We start from the raw sequence: 25,467 nt of genomic DNA, 5'->3' as shown, positions 1-25,467 counted from the left end.
ACTAAATCACCAGTATTAAAGCAAAAGCAAAGAGCATGGAAGCATTCCTGCCAAGTCAGAATGCATGAACTTATCTATTAAATATTAAAACATTATTATTGATTCCTTCAAGTGCTGCTGTTTATTAGACATTTTCATTATCTTCTCATTAAAAATCATTGCTGAAAAGTATTTTTTTTTTATCAATGGGCTATATGCTGAATGTAATGAAAGGAAAGCCCTGGAATAAGCTTTGAAAAATTACATTTAAAAGTTACCCAGCAAATTCTTTCCTCAACTAGGAATGAGAATTATTTAGTCAGGCACCAGGAAAACAAAGCCCTCACCCTTCATGCATCTTTCCAGAAGGAATAGAGATATCGATGTTACTTCATGCATTATAAGAGATTTTTTAAAATCAACTTTTATAATAAAAACACTGAATTTAGATCAGAGTTTCTAGCCTAAAGTCCTGACGTTGTCATTTTGTTTGTTGAGTTATCTCTTTTTAAATTTTATTTTTTTATTAAAGTTTTTTTCAAAACATATGCATAGATAATTTTCAATATTCACCCTTGCAAAACCTTGTGTTCCATAGTTTTCCCCTCCCTTTCTTCCCTCTCCTAGACAGCAAGTAGTCCAATGTGTTTAATATGTGTAATTCTTCTATAAAAATCTTCATAATCATCATGCTGCACAAGAAATATTCAATATCCATGAGTACTTGACATTTTTCCAGTTGATTAAATCTGATTTTCTCTGTGTGGAATGTGTTTTGTAATTGTGTTCATATTCCTCCTGACTTTGCCTTGGCAAGTAGATAGACTCCCAAATATTTTATATTATCTAGTGATTTTAAATGAAATTTCTTTTTGTATGTCTTGCTGCTAGACTTCATTGGTAACATATAGAAATGCTGATGATGTATGTGGATTTATCTTGTGTCCTGCAACTTTGTTAAAGTTGTTAATGGTTTCTAGTTGATTCTCTAGGATTCTCTAAGTATACCATCAAATCATCTGCAAAGAATGATAATTTGTTTTCCTCATTACCTACTCTAATTACTTTAATTTCTTTTTCTTCTCTTATTGCTAAAGCTAACATTTCTAGTACAATATTGAATAGTAATGGTGATAGTGGTCAACCTTGTTTCACCCTTGATCTTAGTGGGAATGGTTCTAATTTATCCCCTTTATATATGATGCTTGCTGATGGTTTTAAACAGATGCTATTGATCATTTTAAGGAATTTACTCTCTATTCCTATACTCTCTAGTGTTTTTAATAGGAATGGATGTTGGATATTGTGAAATGCTTTTCTGAATCTATTGAGATAATCATATGATTTCTTTTAGTTTGGTTATTGATATAGTCAATTATGCTAATACTTTTCCTAAGATTGAATCAACCCTACATTCCTGGTATAAATCCTACTTGGTCATGGTGTATTATCCTGATAATAACTTGCTATAATCTCTTTGCTAATATTTTATTTAAGATTTTTGTATCAATATGCATTAGGAAAACTGGTCTATAATTTTCTTTCTCTGTTTTGACCCTACCTAATTTAGGTATCATCACCATATTTGTGTCATAAAAAGAATTTGGTAGGAGTCATTCTTTCCTTATTTTTTTCAAATAGTTTGTATAGCTTGGAAATTAATTGTTCTTTAAATGTTGGGTAAAATTCACATGTAATTCCATCTAGCCCTGAAGATTTTTTCTTAGGGAGTCAATTAAGATTTTATCCAATTTCTTTTTCCAAAATGGGACTATTTAAGTAATTTATTTACTCTATTAATCTTGGCAATCTATATTTTGTAAATATTCATGCATTATCAGATTATCAGATTTATTGGCATACAGTTGGGCAAAATAGCTCCTAATTATTGCTCTAATTTCCTCTTCATTGGTAGAAATACTTTTTATTTTGATACTAACAATTTGATTTTCTTTTTCCTTTTTCTAATTAAATTAATTAAAAGTTTATCTAATTTGTTGCTTTTTCATAAAATAACTCTTAGTTGTGTTTATTGCTTCAATAATTTTCTTACTTTCAATTTTATTAACCTTCCTTTTTATTTTCAGAATTTCAAATTTAGCATTTGATTGGAAGTTTTTAACTTACTTTTTTTCTAGCTTTTTTAGTTGTATGCCCAATTCATTGACCTTCCCTTTCTCTATTTTATGAAAGCAAGCATCTAGAGATATAAAATTTCCTCCAAGAACTGCTTTAAATGCATTCCATAAATTTTGGTATGTTGTTTCATTATACGCATTCTCTTGGATGAAACTATCAACTGAGTTTATGATTGGCTGTTTCTTCCACTCATTCTTTAGGTTTAGATTATTTAATATCCAATTAATTTTTTGTCTATTTTTCCTAGACTTTTATTACAGATAATTTTTATTGCTTACTATTTCTATCTTTCTATATTTGATTTTTAGGTTTTTATGTCCTGATACATGGTCAATTATTGTGTAAGTTCCATGTACTGCCAAGAAAATAATATTTTTTTCTGTCCCCATTCAATTTTCTCCAACTTCTACTTAAGTTTTCTAAAAAAACTTAACTTTTTTTCTTATTTATTTTGTAGTTTGATTTATCTAGTTCTTAGAAAGCCAGACTGAGATCCCCCACTATAGTATAGCAAAAGTATAATTTTCTATCTATTTCTTCTTCCTGCCCTCTTAACTTTTTCTCTATGAATTTAGATGCTACAAAACTTGGTGCATATATGTTTAGTATTGATATTCCTTTAATATCTATGGAACCCTTTAGCAAAATATAGCTTCCTTCCTTATCTGTTTTAATTAGATTTTTTGTTTTTGTTTTTGTTTGATCTGGGATCAGGATTTCTACACCTGTTTATTTTACTTCAACTGAAGCATAATAGATTTTGCTCCTGCTTTTTACTTTTACTCTGTATGTATCACTGTGCTTTAAATATGTTTATTGTAAGCAATATATTGTAGGATTCTAGCTGTTAATCCAGCCAGCCATCTCCTTTTGTCTTATGGAATAGTTCATCTCATTCACATTCATAGCTAAAATTACTAACTCTGTATTTCCCACCATCTTACTTTCCCCAAGTTATATTTTTCTCTTTCTTTTCCCCCCTTTCCTCTTTTCCAGTGTTTTGCTTATGACCACCACTTCCCTCAATCAGCCCTTTCCTTTTACAGTCCCTCCCCCCCTTTTTTTCTCCCTTTTCCTTTCTACTTCTATTCTCCCGTCTAAAAACCTCTACCTTTTTCTTTCATTCCTCTCCTACTTCTCTATAGGGTGAGTCAAGTTTCTCTATCAAACAAAATATTTCTAACATTCTCTCCTTGAGTCAAATCTGACGTGATTAAGGTTCACATAATGCTCACTCTCCTCCTTTCTTTGCTTCAATTGTAATGGCTTTTTTTTTTTTTTTTTTTTGGCTCCTTCATTGATGTAATTTACCCCATTTACTTTCCATTTCCTCTTCTTCCAGTACAATCCCTTTTCCACCCCTTGTTTTTTATATCATCACAATAAAGTCAGATTATATCTATACCCTCTAACTAACTCCCTAACAAAGTTATAGGGCTCGAGTTAAACTTATCATCCTCCCATTTATGAATGTAAACTTTATGACCTTTAAAAATATTTTTTCTTTTTTTTTGAGCTGGGGTGGATTTATTTTAATTCCACAAATATTTATTAAGTATCTATTATGTGTCATACATTTAAAAAATAATGCTTTTTATTTTCAAAACATAAGCATGGATAAGTTTTCAACATTAACCCTTGCAAAACCTTGTGTTCCAATTTCCCTTCCCTTCCCCCACCTCCTCCCCTAGATGGCAAGTAATCTAATATATGTTAAACATGGTAGAAATCTATATTAAATCCAATATACACATACATATTTATACAATTATGTTGCTGCACAAGAAAAATGAAATCAAACAACAAACAAATTGAGAAAGAAAATAAAATGCAAGCAAACAGCAACAAAAGAGTAAAAAGGCTATGTTGTGAACCAAACTCATTTCCCACAGCCCTCTCTCTATGTGTGGATGGCTTTCTCCATCCCAAGATCATTGGAACTGGTCTGAATCATCTCATTGTTAAAGAGAGCTATGTCCATCAAAACTGATCATCATATAATCTTGCTGTTGCCATGTACAATGATCTCCTGATTCTGCTCATTTCACTTAGAATCACTTCATGTAAGTCTCTCCTTCTCTGAATTCATCCTGCTGATTGTTTCTTGCAAAACAACAATATTCCATAATATTCACATACCGTAACTTATTCAGCCATTCTCCAATTGATGGGCATCCACTCAGTTTCCAGTTTCTAGCCACTACAAAAAGGGGTGCCACAAACATTTTTGCACATGTGGGTCGACTCCCTTTACTATCTTTAAGATCTCTTTGGGATATAATCCCAGTAGAAATACTGTTGCATCAAAAGGTATGCACAGTTTGATAACTCTTTGGACATAGTTCCAAATTGTTCTCCAGAATAATTGGATTCATTCACAATTCCACCAACAATACATTAGTATCCCAGTTTTCCCAGTCCCTTCCAACATTCATCATTATCTTTTCTTACCATTTTAGTCAATTTGAGAGGTGTGTAGTGGTATTTCAGAATTTTCTTAATTTGCCTTTCTCTGATTAATAGTGATTTAGGGCACTTTTTCATATGACTAGAAATGGTTTCAATTTCTTCATCTGAAAATTGTCTGTTTGTATCCTTTGATCATTTATCAATTGGAAAATGGTTTGACTTCTTATAAATTTGAGTCAATTCTCTATATATTTTAGAAATGAGGCCTTTATCAGAACACTTCAATGTAAAAATGTTTTTCCAATTTATTGCTTCCCTTCTAATCTTATCTGCATTACTTTTGTTTGTACAAAACCTTTTTAACTTAATATATATAATCAAAATTATCTATTTTGTGGTCAATAATGATCTCCATTTCATCTTTGGTCACAAATTGCTTCTTTCTCCACACTTGAGAGGTCAACTATCCTATCTTCTTCTATTTTACTTATAATATCACTCTTCATGTCTAGCTCATGAACCCATTTTGATCTTATCTTGGTGTTAGGTGTGGGTCAATGTCTAGAAAAATATAATTTTTTCTTCCTTTTTTAAAAAACTTTTTATGCTTTTCTTGAGTTCTATAATTGTAAATCAGATTTTCTGTTCAGCTCTTGGTCATTTCATCAAAAATAAATGAAATTCCCCTATTTTCATTGAATGTCCATCTTTTCATCTGAAAGATAATACTTAATTTTGCAGGATAGTTGATTCTTGATTGCAGTGCAAGGTCGTTTTCCCTCCAGAGTATCATATCCCAAGCCCTTCAGCCCTTTAAAGTGGAAACTGCTAGGTCCTGTGTAATCCTGATTGTGGCTCTTGGATATTTGAATTGTTTCTTTCTGGCTGCTTGCTGTATCCTTTCCTTGATCTGATAATTTTGGAATTTAGCTGACTATTGCTAGGAGTTTTCATTTTGGGGTCTCTTTGAGGAAGTGATCAGTGGATTCTTTCAATTGTTATTTTGCCCTCTGGTTCTAGAACATCAGCTTTCCTTGATTTTTTAAAGATGTTATCTAGGCTCTTTTTTTCACTGTGATTTTCAGTACTCCAGTGATTCTGAGAAATATTGAAGGATACTGTCTCAAAAAAGTTTGAGAAGACCTATGTGATCTGATGCAAAATGAAGTGAGTAGAATGAGGAGAACATTGAATATAATAACAGGAATACTGTACCAATTGCCTATGAAAGATTCAGCTGCTCTAATCAATACAATAATCCAAGACAGTTCTAAAAGACTCATCATGAAAAATGCTATCTATATCCAGAGAAAGAACTGATAAACTCTTAAGTTTAGACAAAATGTACTTTTCCCATTATTTTTCTAGATTTTTCTTGCTTTTTTTGCATCGTAGCTAATATGCAAATACATTTTGAATGAATTCACATGTATTAATTATACACTCTCAATGAGAAGTATAGAATGGAGAAAAAAATTTAGAACTCAAAATTTTAATAAATGAATGTTAAAAATTAACAAATAACATTTTGAATTGGCAGTGAGCACAATGGGCTGTTTATTTCCTATTTCTCCCTTAAAGGCAATATCCTTTTAGGACTTGGTAAAATAAATTTCAGACATATGAGAGGATCACATGTTAATTTAATTAAATAAGTATTATCAAATACCTACTATGTGCAATATGTTTTATTAGAATCTGTAGGTATAAAAATGCCAAGGGAAGCAGGGAAATAACATAGTTAACATCTACCCCCTATAATAATCCTATTAGGAAGGGGAAGAATATTTTCTTAGCTCTTTTTTTTAATAGATAAGGTAGTGAACTATACATTCATTTGGATTTCGGCAGCAGTGTGAAAGGTTGATTGGAGAAACTAGGGGAAGAGAAATGAAGTAGGTTATTACAATAATCTAGGCAAAAGATAATAAGGATCCAAATTTAAGAAGTACCATTCCTACAGGATTAGGATCATCTTTTTATCCCCTGATATAACCTCAAAGGTAGGTTTAAAGCACTGATACCATTCTGAAGATTTGGAGATGAGTACTGTTTTGTTATGAGAGAAAACTTTTATAATGATCCTAGGAATTTTTGTTTACTGAGATGCTTGGAGTGGGGGTTGTAATGATAGGGAGATTATGTTTATTTAGGTTTAAATCTCCTCCAACCTCCATTCTCTGAATAGACCCTTAGACTATGCTATATTTCTTGGACTGATACCATCACCTTCAAAGGGCTTGACAACTCTCACACCAGGTAGAGTCCTCCCCCAAACATATCTTGTACCCCCGTCAAAACTGAAATAGAAGGAGTGTTGGTACATGATTTTTTTTTTTATTTGCTAATTATTGTGTACTCAGTGCAGTCTCTGAAGCTGAGATGCAATAAAGTATGGATCAGTTCTCTGCTGCTAATTTTGTCCTATCAATTAACACCAGGAAAACACAAGTACTCTTTCAGCCAGCGCCACATCATCTATATGTGAAAACATCAGTTACAGCAAATGGGGAAGTTTTGAATTCTGTGGGTAAGTTCACTAGCCTCAGCAGTGTACTTTCCAGGGAAGTACACATGGATAACGAGGTTAACTCATCCATTGCCAGACCTAGCTCAGTGTTTAGGAGGCTCTGAGGGAAAGTGTGGGAAAGGATAAGTATTAGACTGACTACCAAACTGAAGGTCTATAGAGCCAGTGTGCTGATCTCCTATGTTGTGAACCTGAACAGCATACTACCACCGTGGCAGGAAACTGAGCTCTTCCATTTGAATATGATGATTTTCTTTTGGGGAGGAGACAGGGCTAGGGATAAAGCATTAAATCTGCCTTTCATTGGCACTGGGAACTCTCAGAGAGGAAGCTACCTCTAGAAATGAAAATGGACACCGGCTCTGCAATTTTTAATATTAATCTGTTTCTTGTGGGGCACTCAGAGATTAAGTGATTTTCCCTCAGTCTTCAAGCAGGACTTGAACAAAGGATTTTCTAAATCCAAAAGGGGACTGCACCCACAGAGCTTCTGGAAACAGAAGGAAAGAGCTGAAATTAAACTCTAGTACCTTGGTTCCAAATCCAGTGTGCTTTTCAATATAATTCAGCCACCTTTTTTAATCATGTTGAGGTGGGGACTCACTAAAAGAATAAACCTAACTCAAGCAGAAAGAGACATAGTTTTCAAAAGTGAAGTAAGGAAACTGCCCTTTGCCACTTATATGGTTTTCACTTAGGCCTCTGTATCTTAACCTCAAGTATATTCTAGTGTCATCTTATGAAACTCTTGATAGATCCATCTTTTACTTTTTAGGAAAAAAAGGAAACCTAACCACATGGATGTTGGATGTTATTTGTCTTTGATAAAAAAGTAAATGTTACATTGAAAGTGAAGCTAATACATGTATATGTATCATAAATACATTTAGAGGAACAATAGTTCTAGAGAGTTGATTCAGTTGTTTTGTTTAAAAATGACATTTTGTGAAATATAAATACAATCAATTTTATAAGGTTTCATAAAATTGCTAATAAAAATAATTTTGCAGGCTACCACTTTCCTGCATGTTCCTTAAGAAAAGAGAAGAGAAACAATGCTTCAACTAAAATTTACAAAAGAAATGAATTAAGTACTTTTAAAAGTCATTTCCTCTGCAGAAATGTCTATGCATATGCATAATAGAGGATTGTTTAGCTTTCCAGATAACTCATTATTACAAAAAGCAAGTTTTTATATAGCATAGTTTTCCCCCACTTAATAGTATTTTTCCCAATTATATGTAAAAATCATTTTCAATATTAATTTTTGTAATATTTTTGAGTTTCAAATTTTTCTCCTCTCCTTTTACTCCTCCCCCCCCCTTCAAGAGAGCGAAATAATCTGATGCAACCAAGATTAGAATAAAGTAGAAAGCTGGGAAACTATTTTTACAACCAATGTTTCTAGTAAAGGTTTCATTTCTTTATATGTACCCATTTTGACCTCATCTTGGGATACAATGTGAGATATTATATCTGTTTTTGGCCTGTTTTAGGCCATATTATTTTCCAGTTTTTTTCAGCAATTTTTATCAAATAGTGAGTTTTTAATCCTAAAAGCTGGAATGTTTGGATTTACCAAACAATAGATTACTATTATCATTGATTACTATCATTCATATATATATATATATATATATATATATATATATATATATATATATATATATATAAAACCTGTTCCACTGATCCACAATTCTATTTCTTAGCCAGTAGTTTTTATAGTTTTTTATGATTGCTGCTTTATAATATAGTTTTAGCTCTAATGTGGCTAGATCATCTTCTTTTCCATGTTTTCATTAATTACCTTGATATTCTTGAGCATTTGTTCTTTCAGAAGAATTTTGTTATAATTTTTTAGCTGTATAAAATAAATTCTTAGAAGTTTGATTAGCTCATGACACTGAAAAAATTAATTTAGATAGAATTTTCATTTTTATTTTATTAGCTCAGACTTTGTAATTGTGTTCATATAGTTGCTAGATTTGTTTTGTGAGATAGAATCAAAATATTTTATATTATCTACAATTATTTTAAATGGAATCTATTTTTCTATTTCTTTTGGCTGGGTTTTGTTGGTAATATGTAGAAATGCCAATGATTTGTGTGGGTTTATTTTTATATCCTGCAGCTGTGCTAAAGTTGTTAATTATTTCAAGTTTCTTAATTGATTCCTCCAGGGTTCTTTAAATATATTATTATAGCATTTGCAAAAAAGTAATAGTTTTGTTTCTTCATTGTCTATTATAATTCTTTCTATTTCTTTTTCTTTTCCTATTTCTAAAGATGAAATTTCTAGTACAATATTAAATAAGATTGACGATAATATGCATCCTTGTTTCACCTTTGATCTTATTGAGAAAGTTTCTAGTTTATTCACATTGCATATAATATTTGCTTATGGTTTTATATAGATAACTACTAATCTTTTTAAGGAAATACATGTTTATTCTTATGTTCGCTAGGGTTTTTTTTTTTAATATGAATGGATGCTGTATTTTGTCAAAAGCTTCTTTCTGCATCTATTGGGATAATTACATAATTTCTGTTAGTTTTATTATTGATATGGTCAATTATGCCAATAGGCCAATAGATTTTGTGATATTGAACCAGTTCTGTATTCCTGAATATAAATCCCACTTGGTCATAGTCTTTTATTTTTATCATAGTCTGAAAAATATATTTAATATTTCTGCCTTTCTGCACTTGATTGTGAGACTTTTATGTCCTAATACCTGGTACCATGTACCACTATGAACAAAAGTATATTTGCTTCCATTCCCATTTAATTTTCTCCAAAGGTGTATCATATCTAACTTTTCTAAAATTCTACTAACCTCCTTAATTCCTTTTTTGTTTATTTTGTGGTTACATTTATCTACTTCTAAGAATGGGAGATTGAGATCCCTCAGTTTGGTTTTCCTGTCTATTTCTTCCTGCAACTCACTTAACTTCTCCTCTAAGACTCTGGATGCTATAATACTTGGTGCTTATGTTTAGTATTGATATCAGTGCATTCTCTATTGTACCTTTTACCAAAATGTAGTTTCCTTCCTGTCTCTTTTAATTATATCTTTTTTTTTTTTTGCTTTTGTTTTGTCTGAGATCAAGACTGCTATCCTTGCTTTTTTTTTTTTTTTAACTTCAGCTGAAGCATAACAGATTTTATACCAACTCCTTACTTTGTGTGTATTTCTATGTCAAATGTGTTGCTTATAAACAACATATTGTAGGACTCTGGTTAATCCACTCTGCTCTCACTTCCATTTATGGAAGAGTTCCGCCTATTCATATTCACAGTTATGTTTACTGTGTATTTCTATTCATCTTATTTTCCCACTTATTTATTCTTTCCTCTTTCCTTTTATTCTGCCCTCCTCATGAGTATTTTGCTTCTGACCACCACCTCTCTCAATCTGTTCTCCCTTCTATCAACCCCCTTTTTTTCCCCTTTACGCCTCTACTTTTGATGTCTCTTTGCCCTCCTTTCTATCAACTGCTCCGTCTTTCCTTTTCTTTCCCCTTTCCCCTCCTACTTCCCATTAGAGTGAGATAAATTTTTATACCCAAATGTTTGTTATTTTATTTTTTTTTTGTTATTTTCTCTTTGAACCAAATCTGATAAGATTAAGATTCAAACAATGCTCATCCCCTTCCCTTCATTTTTTTGTTGTAATAAGTCTTTTGTGCCTCTTTATGTAATGTAGTTTACATGATTTACCTCCCACTTGCCTCTTCTCCCAGTACAATTATTTTTCACTCTTTAATTTTTTATACCATCACATCAAAGTCAATTTATACTTATACCCTTTGTCTATGTATAACCCTTCTAACTGTCCTAATAGAGATACAGTTCTCAAGAGATACAAGCATTATCTTCCTGTGTAGAGATGTAAACAATTTTACTTTATTTAATTCTTTCCTGTTTATATTTTTATGCTTCTCTTGAGTCTTGTATTTGAAGATCATTTTTTTCTGCTCACTCTGGTCTTTTCATCGGGAAAGTTTGAAAGTCCCCTATTCCATGGAATATCTATCTTTTCTCCTGAAAAGTTTTGCTTAGTTTTGCTGGATGGTTGATTCTTAATTGTAATCAAAGGTTTTTTTTTTTTTTTTTAAATATAAAAGCTGCTAAGACCTTTGTAATTATGACTCTGGTTTCTTATTATTTAAATTGTTATTTTTTTCCTGGCTTCCAATATTTTCTCCTCAGCCCGGTCATTTTGGAATCTGGCTATAATATTCCATGGAGATTGCATTTTAGGATCTCTTTCAGAAGGTGATCAGTGGATTTTTTTCAATGACTAGTTTACCTGCTGATTCTAGGATACCAGGGCAGTTTTCCTTGATATTCCTTGAAAAAATGCTGTCTAAGCTCTTTAAAAAAAATCATGGTTTTCAATAACTCTTAAATTGTCTCTCCTGGTATTTTCTATTTTCTTGTATTTTTTTCATTATTTTTATTTTTAACTGATTCTTGATGTCTTATACAGTCATTAGCTTTCATTTGCCCAATTCTAATTTTTAAGGAATTATTTTCTTTAGTTAGGTTTTGTATTTCCTTTTTCATTTGGCTAATTTTATTTTTAAAGATTTGTTTTCTTCAGTCAATTTTTGTGCTTACTTTTTTAATCTGTTACTCTTTTTTCCATAATTCTCCTGCATAACTCTCTTTTCCCAATTTTTCTTCTATCTCTCATTCTTGATTTTTAAAATGCTTTTTATAGCTCTTTCCAGAGGACTTTTTAGCATTGAGACCAATTCATATGCCCCTTTGATGTATACATTTTAACATTGTTGTCCTCTTCTAAGTTTATGTTTTGATCTTCCCTATCACTCTAGCAACTATCTATTGTCATGGCTTTTTGGGGGGTTCTGTTTATTTTTAAAAGTTGAGTTCTCTCAAAGCATAAAGGGTACTATCCCACACTTTTTATGCTCGATTACACGGGCTCTGTCTTTCTGGTTTTCTGCAGTGGGGCCTCACATGCTGGCAGTTGACTAATGCATTCAGGTAGTGTGGCCTAGTGTTTACTAGTTGCGCTGGAGTTTTGGGGCTACCTGTTTGCCTTCTGCACTGTGGCTGGACACCCCCAACTAGCCTCCTATCCCATTAGCATGCTGAGCCTGGATCAAGAGGTGTTGGTTGCTGATGTGAGCCATGGCTAAAAGCCTTTTGATGGTTTGCCTAAACACCATCTGCACTGGACTGTACTTCCCCTTTACATAAGTGAGATAGATATTTCCTATAATCATTCTAAATTATCTTAAGCTGGAGAATTGTTTCATTCCATCTTTTTGGGGTTCTATTGCTCCAGATTACATTTAAAGACTTGATTTAACAAGTTTCTAGAGGAATCTGGGGAGAGCTCAGACAAATTCCTAGCTTTTCTCTGTCATCTTGGCTCTGCCTCTTTCATATAGCAATTTTTTATTATATGTTTATTTTCAAAATATATGCATGGATAATTTTTGGGGTTAATGCCAAAACCTTGTGTTCCAAATCTTTTCCCTCCCTTCTCCCCAATCCCTCTCCTAGATGACAAGTAATCCAATATATTTTAAACATGTGCAATTCTTCTAGACTTATTTCCACAATTATCATGCTGCACAAGAAAAACCAGATCCAAAAGGGGGAAAAATGAGAAAGAAAACAAAATACAAGCAAACCACACAAAAAAGTGAAAATGCTATGTAATGATCCACACTCAGTTCCCACAGTCCTCTTTTTGGGTGCAGATGGCTCTCTTCATCACATTAGGACTGGCCTGAATCATCTCATTGTTGAAGAGAGCCACATTCATCAGAATTGATCATCATATAGTCTTGTTGTTGAAGTGTATAATGATCTCCTGGTCCTGCTCATTTCACTTAGCATCAGTTCATGTCAATCTCTCCAGGACTCTCTGAAATTATCCTGCTGGTCATTTCTTACAGAACAATAATATTCCATAATATTCATATACCACAATTTATTCAGTCATTCTCCAAATGATGGGCATCCACTCAGTTTCCAGTTTCTAGCCACTACAAAGAGGGCTGCTACAAACATTTTTGCACATGTGGGTCCCTTTACCCCCTATAAGATTTCTTTGGGATATAAGCCCAGTAGAAACACAGATGGATCAAAGGGTATGCACAGTTTGCTCTTTGGGCGTAGTTTGCAAATTAGCAAATATTTTTTAAAAGAATTCTGAAATATTGTTTTTGGATACAAGAACCAACTCTGCCATTTTATTTTACAAAATGCATCAACTTCACTCTCTTTCTCTTGGCCTCAGAGCTCTTGAGGAAGCTCTGTGATGACTTCAGGAAGTGAAATCTGTAAGCTTGTGAATTTACAAGATGCAGGTGGATCTTTAGCATTGTTTCACAGTTTGAATTTTCAGCTCACATTGAATCAGTTCCCTGAGTTATGTAGAGAGCTGAGTCTCCCTTGTCATTCTATCCTTCCAGAGTCTAGGTTTCATAGCCAGTTTAAGATCAATGCCCTGAGGTACAAGGAGAAACTTTACGACCAGCCTTCAAGAACCCAGCACAGTGGTAGCTAAGACACACTCAGGTTCATCCAACAGTTGTGACATATCTAGATTTGGCTGCAGTAAGACTATAGCAACTTTACTACATTTTGAGCCTAATTTAAAGCCGATATTCCTATATCTTGAGTCTACAACTACAACTACAACTAAACTCAGCAGGTATAGGGTGAATTATGCCCCCAAAATGTTAGTAGTTTACATCTTTGTAATTAAGATATTTTTCAGATAAATATACCTTTGTAAAAGTTTATTTGACTTTATATGGTTAAATGAAACTGAAGTTCTAGGTATTGGTCCCCTCAAAACAGGGAAAACAGCTGGTATGAATTTGAGCCAGTGAATCTGTCAAGGTACCCTGGAACCTACAACAGAAGATGTAACAGGCCTGTGCCTGAAAAAGTTGGGCCAGAGTCCATGTTACAAAATAAATACATCATTAATAAACTATAATGCAATAAAATCTAGCAAAAAGTATAGACCTCAGTGGGGACTAAGTAATGAGATCCTGAATGTTGAAAAAGTAAGTAATGAAACAATTTATAAGTATACTAACGAAAATGAAAACAGTGAAACAACATAACAAAACTCAGGGAATATATCTAAAAGTGATCATCAGAGAAAAAAATATTTCTTTTAAAACTTACTAAATGGAAAAAAGATCAATGAACTGAGCATGTAAATTGCTCAACCCCACCCCCATCTTAACTTTGATATTTAAGCAAGTAAAACCTCAAGAAATAGATCATTCATAGGCTTTAGATTTTTTATAATGTGCTTTACACTGGAGTCCTGGATTAGACTCTTATTTTGATAGCCCAGTGTGGTCATTTCTAAATTATCCAAGAAATTAAGATGAGAGACAGTCCAAAAACTGGAGCAAGGGTGATTAATTTCCAGCTAACCTTCCTGAGGAGCAATTTCTTGCAGGGCCAGCAAGAAGGAAAGGCCTCAGCTTCAGACTTAGCCTAAGTCTCCTCCTACCTCCATTTTGCTAAATTCAGAGTCTAAAGAGTATTGGATTTCCCATCTTTGCACTGGGCTCCTGGTGCAAATTAGTTGATAGCAGTTCATTACAAGTCCAAGAAAGACTGGTTAAAAACCACTGACTTTATAAGGAGCCTAAAAAACAAATTATACCCTGCCAAGAAAGAACTTTTTAAAAACACTCCAGGAATGAGAGAAAAGGACTTTCAGAAACCAACAAGGGTGAGTTATCCATTTGCCATATATGCTCTGTAAGCTTGAGCACATTTTCCCCTGGATTCTTTTGTTCTTATGGGAGAGTTATGTCACAAATATTGGAAAGATGTTTTGTACCAACTCTTACCATACTGTTTTAAATAAATACCCATTTCTAAAAGCTAATTAAGGCTGGATGATTAAAATTGTTCTCAATTGGGTTTGAGGGAAAGAGGAAGCATACCTATGGGAATCAAGCTTATCTCATCACGGAATCTGACTCCTAAGACATTTTCTTAGAACTCTCAGGGAGGTAAAAATGCATTGGGAACATACACTTTTCTATGAGATCAGGAGTTGTAATAAGAATCCTCAGAAATTGCATGGGCTATACAATTTAAGAGACTAGAAAATATAATCAGAATAGAAATGAGAGACAAAAGTGACAAAGTAAGAATAAAAACTGTAATGCTTATTATAACCAAAATTGACAATTTGCATTTTGAAACAATTAACAAACTTAACATACCAATCAAGAAAAAGAAAGGGAAAAAAAACCTATCAAAATTAAAATTTAACTGTGCAACAAATGTAGGGAGAATAAGGCAGAAAAGTATAGGTGAATAAGCTTGACTTTAATGTAAAACAAAATTTTGAACGTGTTATTATTAACCCAATTTTATCATCCTTTATCAGTGGAATCAGGCTATAAACAGCCTCTCTACTGATATGATTATTTTTATATCATGTATTTTGCAGATAATATTAGAGGAAGATAAATTAATTGAATTTTGTAATTGCATTAAAGCACTGGAATATAAGTTCATATTCCATAGGCTTACTAAAAACATCATTGGGGGAACTCTATTAACAAATAAGATGGTACTAAGGATATATGCCTCATCATTTTTCCATGTGATTTTGATTTCATCTCAGAGGTCTCTATACTTTGAAAGTTTTTCATTCCATTTTACTTTAAGATTGTGGCTATTCAAAAATGTTTGTGGCAGCCCTTTTCATAGTGGCTAGAAACTGGAAACTGAGTGGATGCCCATCAATTGGAGAACGGCTGAGTAAAGTGTGGTATATGAATGTCATGGAATATTATTGTTCTGTAAGAAATGACCAGCAGGATAATTTCAGAGAGTCCTGGAGAGATTGACATGAACTGATGCTGAGTGAAATTAGCAGGACCAGGAGATCATAATACACTTCAACAACAAAACTATATGACAATCAATTTTGATGGATGTGGCTCTCTTCAACAATGAGTAGATCCAAATCAGTTCCAATTGATCAGTGATGAATAGAACCAGCCACATCCAGAGAAAGAACACTGGGAAATGAGTATGGACCACAACATAGCATTTACATTCTTTCTGTTGTTGTTTGCCTGCATTTTTGTTTTTCTTCCAAGGTTATTTTTACCTTCTTTCTAAATCCGATTTTTCTTGTGCAACAAGATGACCATATAAATATGTACATATATATTGTATTTAATATATACTTTAATATGTTTAACATGTATAAGACAGCCAGCCATCTAGGAGAGGGGGTGGAGGGAAGGAGGGGAAAGGTTGGAACAGAAGTGTTTGCAAGGTCAATGTTGAAAAATTACCCATGCATATGTTCTGTCAATAAAAAGCTATAATAATAATAAAAAAGAAAAGAACCAAGCACATACCAGTTGATCATCATCATCATCATCTCACACACACACACACACACACACACATACACACAAAAGATTGTGGCTATTTAACATGACAGCATATATTTAAAATATTATTATTAAATACATAGGGCTAAATGTTATGCTCAGATGGTTGTGAACAATAGTTATCTCTGAGAAAATGGCTCATTCTAAGTACAGTTTATTTGCTGAATTACCAAGGATATTTTATGATCTGTATTTGTGGCATGAAGCTTTGTTCAGAAAGAGTGAAGTGTTCAGGAAGACACTTAAGTTTGAGCTTGAGTGACTGGAAGGATTGTGGTATCCTCCACAGTAATAGAGAAGCTCTGAAGAGGGGAGGGTTTGGGGAGAAAAATGATTAATTCAATTTAGAACATATTGAATTAAAGAATTCTCAGGAGAATTATACTCAAAGAGTTATGAAACAGCAATATTGTTCAAAAAATAACTATGAACAATGAAGTCATTCAGAGTATTGCAAATATTCAAGTTAACTACAAAGGAACTATGAAAAAAAAAGATACTATCAGCCTTCAGAGAAAGAACTGATAAACAGAAGTATGCTAGTATGGTTTTACATACTTATATCTGTATCTATGTATCTGGGTCAAATAATAGATTTCTCTAGTTCAGGGTGTAAGAAAAAAAAATTTGGTAAAATAATGAAGTTGGAAGCCAAATCTCAGAGATAAGAAAAGACTAAGAGAAGTAGAGTAATCAATTGTAGTTTAGTCATAAAAGGGAGGAGAGAAAAATATAATCATCCTGGAGGATGATTAACTCATGTAAGAGTTTTAATAATGGTGTATCTTCACCATTTGTTTGTAGGCAGTAGGTAAATAGTAGGTTTGTTTGTAGGCAGTAGGTAAATATCCAATAGAAAGGGGGAGATCAATAGTTGGTGAAAGAGTCTGGATGAAAATAGAAGGCAATATGCTGGAAAAAATAGGATGGATTTGGATCAAAGATGCATGCACAAGGGTTTGCTTGTGAAGAAGGCATACCTCTTTATGTGAGACAGGAATAAAGAAGGAGATAGTGGAGGAAAATTTTTTAGTGATGTAAGATGATGGAAATGAGGAGGGTTAACAATGTGTCAAGATAAAGAGGGGAGGAATGTTTAGCCAGTTCAGTTAAGAACCACAGGTGAAAGGTCTTGCTAGGACAAAGAAGAGGATTAGGAATCTTGAGGCTGAAGGTTAGATGGAATGATAAGACTTATCAGGTAAAGGTACTTAAGAGTTTATGAACATAAAAATGAAACACTCATGGTTAATGGCAAGGTCAAGAACATCTTTGTGTACAGCTGAGATAGAGGAAAGGAGTAGGTCATGGTAAAGGAGAAAATTAAAAACTTGGAAGTTAGGATGTTTATACGTGTACGTTGAAATTCCCTAGTATAAAAGTGTCAGTTAGAAAAACTGTGGGCTAAATACTGGACTCAGTAAGAAAGAACAGAGACTATATTGGAGATTTGATAGGTAACATACCAGAAACTTGAGTGAATGATACATTTGGATTAAAAGATAACTCCTCAAAGAAAGAGAGAAGAGAATGATCAAGATGGTAGAAAGGGAGTCTGGAAGTATCAGTAGAGAATAAAGAATATTTTAACTTCTCTACCATAACTACTAATCAGGGTTGTTGGGATGGGTGAGATGAGTGAAACTGCAATGGGTACTGGAAAAAGTGGCTAAGGATTCTGTCAATAGAAGGGAGTTAGGTCTTAATGAATAAAAGAAACTTTAAAGAGAGGAGAATAAAATTTGATATGAAAGCAAGTTTGCTAATAATGGAGCAGACATTCTAGAAAACACAGTGGAAGGAATGCATAGATCTGGATTGGGATATTGAGTGGGTAGTGTTGAGGAGGGTTGGAATAAGGAGAAGGTAGTAAACAATGAAGGAATAGGATTTCTGCCATCAAATTAAAAAAGACACTTCAAAATCTTTGTCTTAGGATTTTATGATTCATCCTAGATAAGCACAAAGGTATCCTTTCCCTTATTTCCTTCTTTTTTCAAATCTTTGTTTTCGCTACAAGTTCCAAAATTCAATTAATGAGAAATTTTAAAGTTTTAATAACATTCCTGAACATTGATCTTTTCCCCGTTATTTTGTATAGTTATAACTGAGGATATAACTCTTCTCACTCAGTATTATAAGAAAAATTAATACCTGCACCTGGAGTAATACTGTTACATCAACAGACATGCTGTTTCCTTAGAGCAAAGTATAATGAAATGTTTGTAATTGTAACTAAACTCTATTTTACAGTTGAAATGTAATTTAATCTTATCTTATCCTAGAAAGCTGACATGATATATTCATTCAGAAATGGGATATGATGAGCGAATTTCACAATTAAATTGAATTCTAGGAAACAAAAAAAGGATTCTGTGGAAGCCAGCAGTGTAGAGTTTTGTGGACATTATGGGAGAAAATTATTTTCTCATTTCATTTTAGTCTATCAAGATCATAATCTTACCAAGAATTTATATAATCACTTTTTATTACTTCAATTCATTTCAGTACTGATTGAATAAAATGTGAAAACATCCTGAATTATAAGTATTTATAATGATAGACTGATAGATTCTAAGAACAGATGATCTTCTTAAGCTCTCCTCAGAATGAAACCTTTGTTAGGACATATTAAGATGTTCAGAGATGGGAATGTTAGAAAATTAATGAATCAGGGTTCTATTTATAGGTTTATCATGAGAGACAATAACATTTTCTATCTATACATAATATACTTATAAATAGAATTCCAATTAAGTAAAACCTTATGACACTCAGGATTTCAGAGGGGGATTAACACTTATTCATAAGAACAATAGACAGTTTTACAGGTCTCTGCTTGAATATGAATAGGTTTATCTTCACAATCTTGATTTTCTAGCCCCCATTCCTGTTCCCAGTCTTAGTATTGATGAGGTTAGTGGCAGATTTGGGGTTCAGGGAACCAAATGAAGAGGTTTGATGCCCCTAGATTCTCCTAGGATTTGGCGCAGGGCAAGGAACTGTGGGAACCCCTTTCTGACAGGGCAGAGGTCCTTCATAAAGGAATTTACAAACCCAAAAAGCTAAATTGATAAAAAGAGGTTTATTATTGGCATTGGGAAGTCAGCCTTTGCTATGCATGAATAGAAAGGCTGAATTCTTTGGTGGCAAGACCTTGACAGAGAAGAAAAGTTTCTAGCAGAGAAATCCCAACAGAAACATAAAGTCTTTTTAGGGAAATAGGTGAGAAAGAAATAAAGAGGGGGTAACTGAAAGAGAACATCATTTCAGCAGCAGAGAGTTGCTGATATGCCAAGGGAAGAGAGAGGTTCCTTGGCATAGCATGGCATGGCATGTTAGGTCCTCTGCCAGTACTGAGCCCCAAGTTGGCTCATTTTATGGCTAGAAGCTGGGGGCTCTTCTTGGGGGCTGGGTGCAATTTGAGCTGGAATCATAATAGAAAATCTTGGAAGTGAATGAGTGTCTCTGGGCTAATTTCCACCTCAATAGAGAGCTTAATCTGTAGTGAGCATTATCAATAGGATAACAGAATCTCTCTCAGGATAACAGAATCAAGCTGTTTATACTGTTTCCCTTGGGCAGGGTCCTTTACAAAGACCAGAATTAAAAGAGATTTTCTCCTTGTAGAAGTTTCAGAGGGAGAGTTTCGGGGTCCCCCCTTCAGTTTCAGGCTCCCCTCATCAGTATCACCTTTTTTAGTATCTGAGTCCAACTTCTTGATTCCTGTTCCTGCTTACAGTAACTAAAAGTCATTATTTCTGGTCATTATTCAGATTCACAAATTATCCCCAAGTTTTTCATTCATGCAGATTTCCTTCTTCATCAGATATAACCCTTAGAAAGACCTAAACCCAGCTTTATTGGCCAATATCTCGAATAGCTTGTATTGTTTTATTGCTGCTGATCTACAAAGATATCTGATTTTTGAAAATTATCCAGCAAACAAGAATTCCCTTCTAAAATGGCCCTGCAAGCCTTTACCTGACAATTTCCAGTTAGGGAAAATTTCACTTAGAAGACCTACTTTTATGCTGAAGAAATGTTGACGGCAGAGATTAGGTCTGTGTTCTCTTTGAAGCAGGGAACTCCTGAAGAAGATACCACCTCTTCTAAAGTAGTTCTATTCTTAGAGATATGCCTAGATCATCAAGATCTTGGAGACCTGTACAGAGTACTTAGCCATTATGTGTCAGAGGTGGGTTTTCATAGTTTCAAAGCCAACTCTCTATCTGCTATTATCTGCTGCTTATCTATTTGACTTCTACTCTTTACCAAAAAAAAAAAAAAAAAATGAGTGATATCTCTACATACGGTACATTTCAGATTTAAGACTTAAATCCAAGTCTTCCAGACTCTGAGTTTAGTTTTCTATTTACTGAATAGGATGATATCTACTACTATTAGGAATAGGGGCTGGATCTAGAACATCCCTGGAAAAAGAAACTCCAAAGTGAGGAAATTCCTTTTGCCAGATAGGTCAGTCTCTGTGAAATGCAGAGATGTGGTCATTTAGCCAGAGAGAAAAATTCATAGCTAATATTCATCAACCCCAATATCCTATATGGAGGAAGGGGATTGTGAATTCTAGAGATACTAGAACCTGAGCAGTGCTAGCCTTTGAAAGGAATAGATATCTCATTAGTAATCTTAACTTTGAGTGTTTCCATTTTCAAGAATTTTGTAGTTAGACTTTCTGGATATAAGAAGACAATTTCTATTAACATGCACTTTTTCTGCAAGGATTGCTTAAGTAGCTGATCTACTTAGAGAGCCAACCATAAAGTTATTTAAATAGTACAGACCAGATAGAAAGTAGATTCTTTATTCAATAGCCCCCAAAATGTTCGAAAGCAAATCTCAATCACCGAATGGAACTGTGAGTCCTAGGGAGACCTTGTAGGGTCCTATATGAAAGAAAAATCTGACAGAATGTTAGCAGGCTAACTTTATGGCAATTCTAAATGCCTTTCCTTCCAAAGGGAAATGACAGACGATATGAATATTTTATGTTTCTATATTATTTGTGCACTTCTGTGACTCTGAATGTCTTAGGTATTTATTTTCATTATTTAGGTGCTTGTGAATTCTTTGTGCTGTCTTCACTTCCTGTGGGATGAAAAAAAAAGGCTGTCCTATACTTGACTTTGGACAGACTTTAGATTTTAGACATAATCTGTATCATGAAGTGTTTTTGTTTGTTTATTTTTTTGCTGAGGTAATTGGGATTAAGTGACTTCCCCAGGATCACACAGCTAGGAAGTGTTAAGTGTCTGAGGCCAAATTTGAACTCAGGTCCTCCTGACTTCAGGGCTGGTGCTCTATCCACTACACCATCTAGCTGCCCCAAGTGTTTCTTTTGTTTGTTTGTTTATTTGAACATCAGCAATTTCATAACTTCCTGATGACTTCTTCAGAGCCTAACACACACACACACACACACACACACACACACACACACACACACTCCTATAGTTATAATACATATAATTCTATATACATGTATGATGACAAAGTTCATATTATTAAATTTGTTTCTTTATTCTAGTTCATTGAGATCTTTTTGGAAAATGACTAATGTAACATTTAACTCACCCTCCCAAATCTACTCTATTTGTAAATCTAATAATTAGACATACAACTTATGCCCTTATACCACTCATTAAAAAATGTACAGCCCACAGGTAAGAACATATTTTGGGGGCATTCCCACTAGAGACCTCCTTCCAAGGTGTCATTGATCTTGTCATGGGATAAGTTATTATTATTATACTACCTTATTATAGTACTGCAAAAACCACATGGTCACCTTTTATTCTCATAGTAATTTATAAATTTACATTCTACTTATAAGTACGGCTGAGTGATATATGAGAGATTGTTGTTCAAAGACCAATCCAGTTCACTAGCAGGACAAGATTAAATGCAATGAGCATGTCTGTCTCCCTATTTTATACCTCAATTGATGTTAGTAGTCATAACATGTTACTAGGTCAATGAACACTCACTTCAGTATTTGCATTTATTAAATAATCATGAATTATTTTAACATATGTATGAGAGACACCTTATTAGAGGAAACTTTTAAAAAACTGTTTTGTTCACCCAGGGCTGAATTATTTTCTGTAATCAACAAACCACAAAATCAGCAGAAATTTTTATTCTTTGTACTTTTCTGTCATTTGTTAACTATAAAAAAAAATTACATACTATAGAGAACTGTTTGAGAAAGTCTGGATATTTCTTTCTCATTTTTCACAACAATAACCACAACATATAAATAGATAATTCTCATAAAGATTATACAAAGACGAGAATATAGGAATGTAGGTTAATAGTTTGAGGGGTGTTTAATCATATCTTTTAGATAATATCACTGGGAATCTTTTATATACTTCTGCTATCTTCCCTTATGAGATAGCTTATGAACCAATTCCTCAATTCTTTTAAATCTCTTTCTACCATCACCTAAGGAGCTTAACACAGGCTTATGATTAAAACTAATGCAATTGATCTCAGATTCATTTTTGAACTTTATTCTCCTGTGTGGTCCATTCATCTACAGAAAATATTCAAAATGCAACAAAAATGAGATGGCAAGCCAACAAGATTTAAATACCACAGACATCTCTCAAGAGTATTAATGCTTCTTCATTAGGCAGCCATGTGTCCAACACAGCCATTGTATCCAACAACTGGATATGAGAGTGTGGAGAGCAGATAACTTTACATTTCTACAAGTAGGAAAAGTTATCTCCAGACAAACAGCAAATTCTCTCCATATAGCACTCCATAAATGGATAGGCGATTCAGAAAAGGCTACAACTGCTCATTATTATGTTTAGTTCAGGGAAGAAGCACCCTCCTTGCTATTGACTCACTGCTTGTGTACATTACTTTATAGTTCTCTCTTCCCCTTTGGGAGCAAAAGTTCTCTGGCTTCTCTCGTTTCCCTGCTTCTCCTCTTCTACAAGATTTCTACCCCCTGAGATCTTTCAGTCTCTGCTGGTAGTTGGGGAGTGGTGGGAATGCACATGCTATTAATTGCCTTACCCATAGATTTCTTCATTCCGTCATTTGTTTTATTTTAAGTTAAAAGATTTTAAGTTTGAATTCTAGCTCTAGTATCTGTTATCCACTTATCAGGGGCTCAGTTTCTCATCTGTAAAATGAAGAAGTTGGAATTGAAAACCTCCAAGTTCCTCCAGCTGTAAATTTGTAAGCCTATGAATCAATCCTACCCTATCTTTTAGAATAGTTTCCATTTTGAAATATTAAAAGATTCCTGGAAACATTTTCTATTAGGATTATATCATTACTCTGGTACCTTTTCTATTCTTCTCATTAAACATATTTTGACATGTTTCTCTTTCAGAACAAGAATTTCTTGAAAGGATTTTAAAGACACATGGGAAGAACTGTATGAATTGATACAGAGTAAAAAGTCAGGAATCGAATTTAACAATAAATACAATTTGGGAGCCTGGAGGGCATACGAATCTATTATTTCATCTGTGTACAGAGCTGCTGATGAAGAAACTCTTTTAATCTATGCAATTTAGCAATCATATGCATCACAATCAGAATTTTAATTCAGATCTTCCTGATTCCAAGTTTAAGGTCAATTCTCTATCTACTAAATCATGCTGTCTCTTCCATCATTTAAATGATTGGAAACCAATCTTGGCTCTGGAGAAAAAAGGAGGAAATATAATGTTTCCCTTTCACTGAATATGAGGCAGATCATGGATGTAGATGGAATAAGGACTATAAAATCTCAGTCATGTATATACACATATGTATGTATGTATAGGAATGGGTGTGGATATGTACTTGGAGAATATTTGTTCTTGACTGTGACATAAAAACAAAAGGCATCAATAAAGCATTTTAAAAAAAAAATCTACACAAATCCAAGTTGAATAATCACTCACACTGCAGTGACCATTGTTTTTCAGACTTAATGATTTCACCTCAACAACTGTGTAACAAACACTGAGTAAACATATACAATGTGTTCCCAAAGCCTTATGCTATTAAAGCTGAGAAAGTGTGTTAAGATTTTGAAGATACCCTGTCCTATGTGTGGTACACTTTTCTAATTGTTGAGGGAGCTGTTACCATTGAGATAAAATGAGGTCCTGTTCACATGAGCAAGGGCAAAGTAGGACAAATATAACATGTAATATCAATTTTACGTGCAAGAGAGAAGAACAAAGTGTTATGCAAAATCTAAGGGTGAAAATAAAAACCTGATTATATAATGTTGGAGAAACTGAAGTAAAATAGAGATTAGAGAGTTTTTAATATTTTATTTGATAGAGAGAGATTGTGCTAGGGTCTGTATTGGATTCATGTGTCAAAGCATCCAACAACAAGTGAAGAATTCCAGGGATTCTTATAGGGCTCCAATGATCAGGGGAATAAAGCAGCATTGGGTTAGAGCTCTGGTGAGCAGGAACTTTCAGGAATGGACCATTTGGTTCTGACAGATTGGGGGTAAGGGTCATAAATCCTGATAACTTGGGAGGTTAGGAGCCAGGATGTCTGGTTCAGAGGGTCCTACCATCTGCATTTTATGGCTCTATGGGATGCTAGTAGTCAGGCTAGTTATCTCTGTCCTAATTTATATCAGTTCTAATAGTCAGGAAAGAGGGTTGCCATTGAGGCAGAACAATTCAGGGAAACTGAGGCAGAACAATTGAAGGAAACTGTGGCATAACGATTATAATTTAGCAAGTGATATAAGATAGAGAAGGCATTGCAGGCAAAGGAATTTATGGTGATCTGTTTTGGTCAGACTGTAAAGTAATTGGAACAAAGTAATATGGAAACTAGAAGAGAGAATGTGGTCTGATTTTAGAGAATATTGAATACTTAGCAAAGGAAAATGAACTTTACTCAGTAAATCTTGGGAAACTTGACAAGATCCCTTACTCCCCATCCAATAAGAGACTCAGCCAAGGAAACAA

The sequence above is a fragment of the Sarcophilus harrisii genome, chromosome 5 (genome assembly GCF_902635505.1).
Source record: "Sarcophilus harrisii chromosome 5, mSarHar1.11, whole genome shotgun sequence".
Classification (NCBI taxonomy): Eukaryota; Metazoa; Chordata; class Mammalia; order Dasyuromorphia; family Dasyuridae; genus Sarcophilus; species Sarcophilus harrisii.
The sequence above is the reverse complement of the archived record's forward strand: the minus strand, read 5'-3'. Positions refer to the sequence as shown.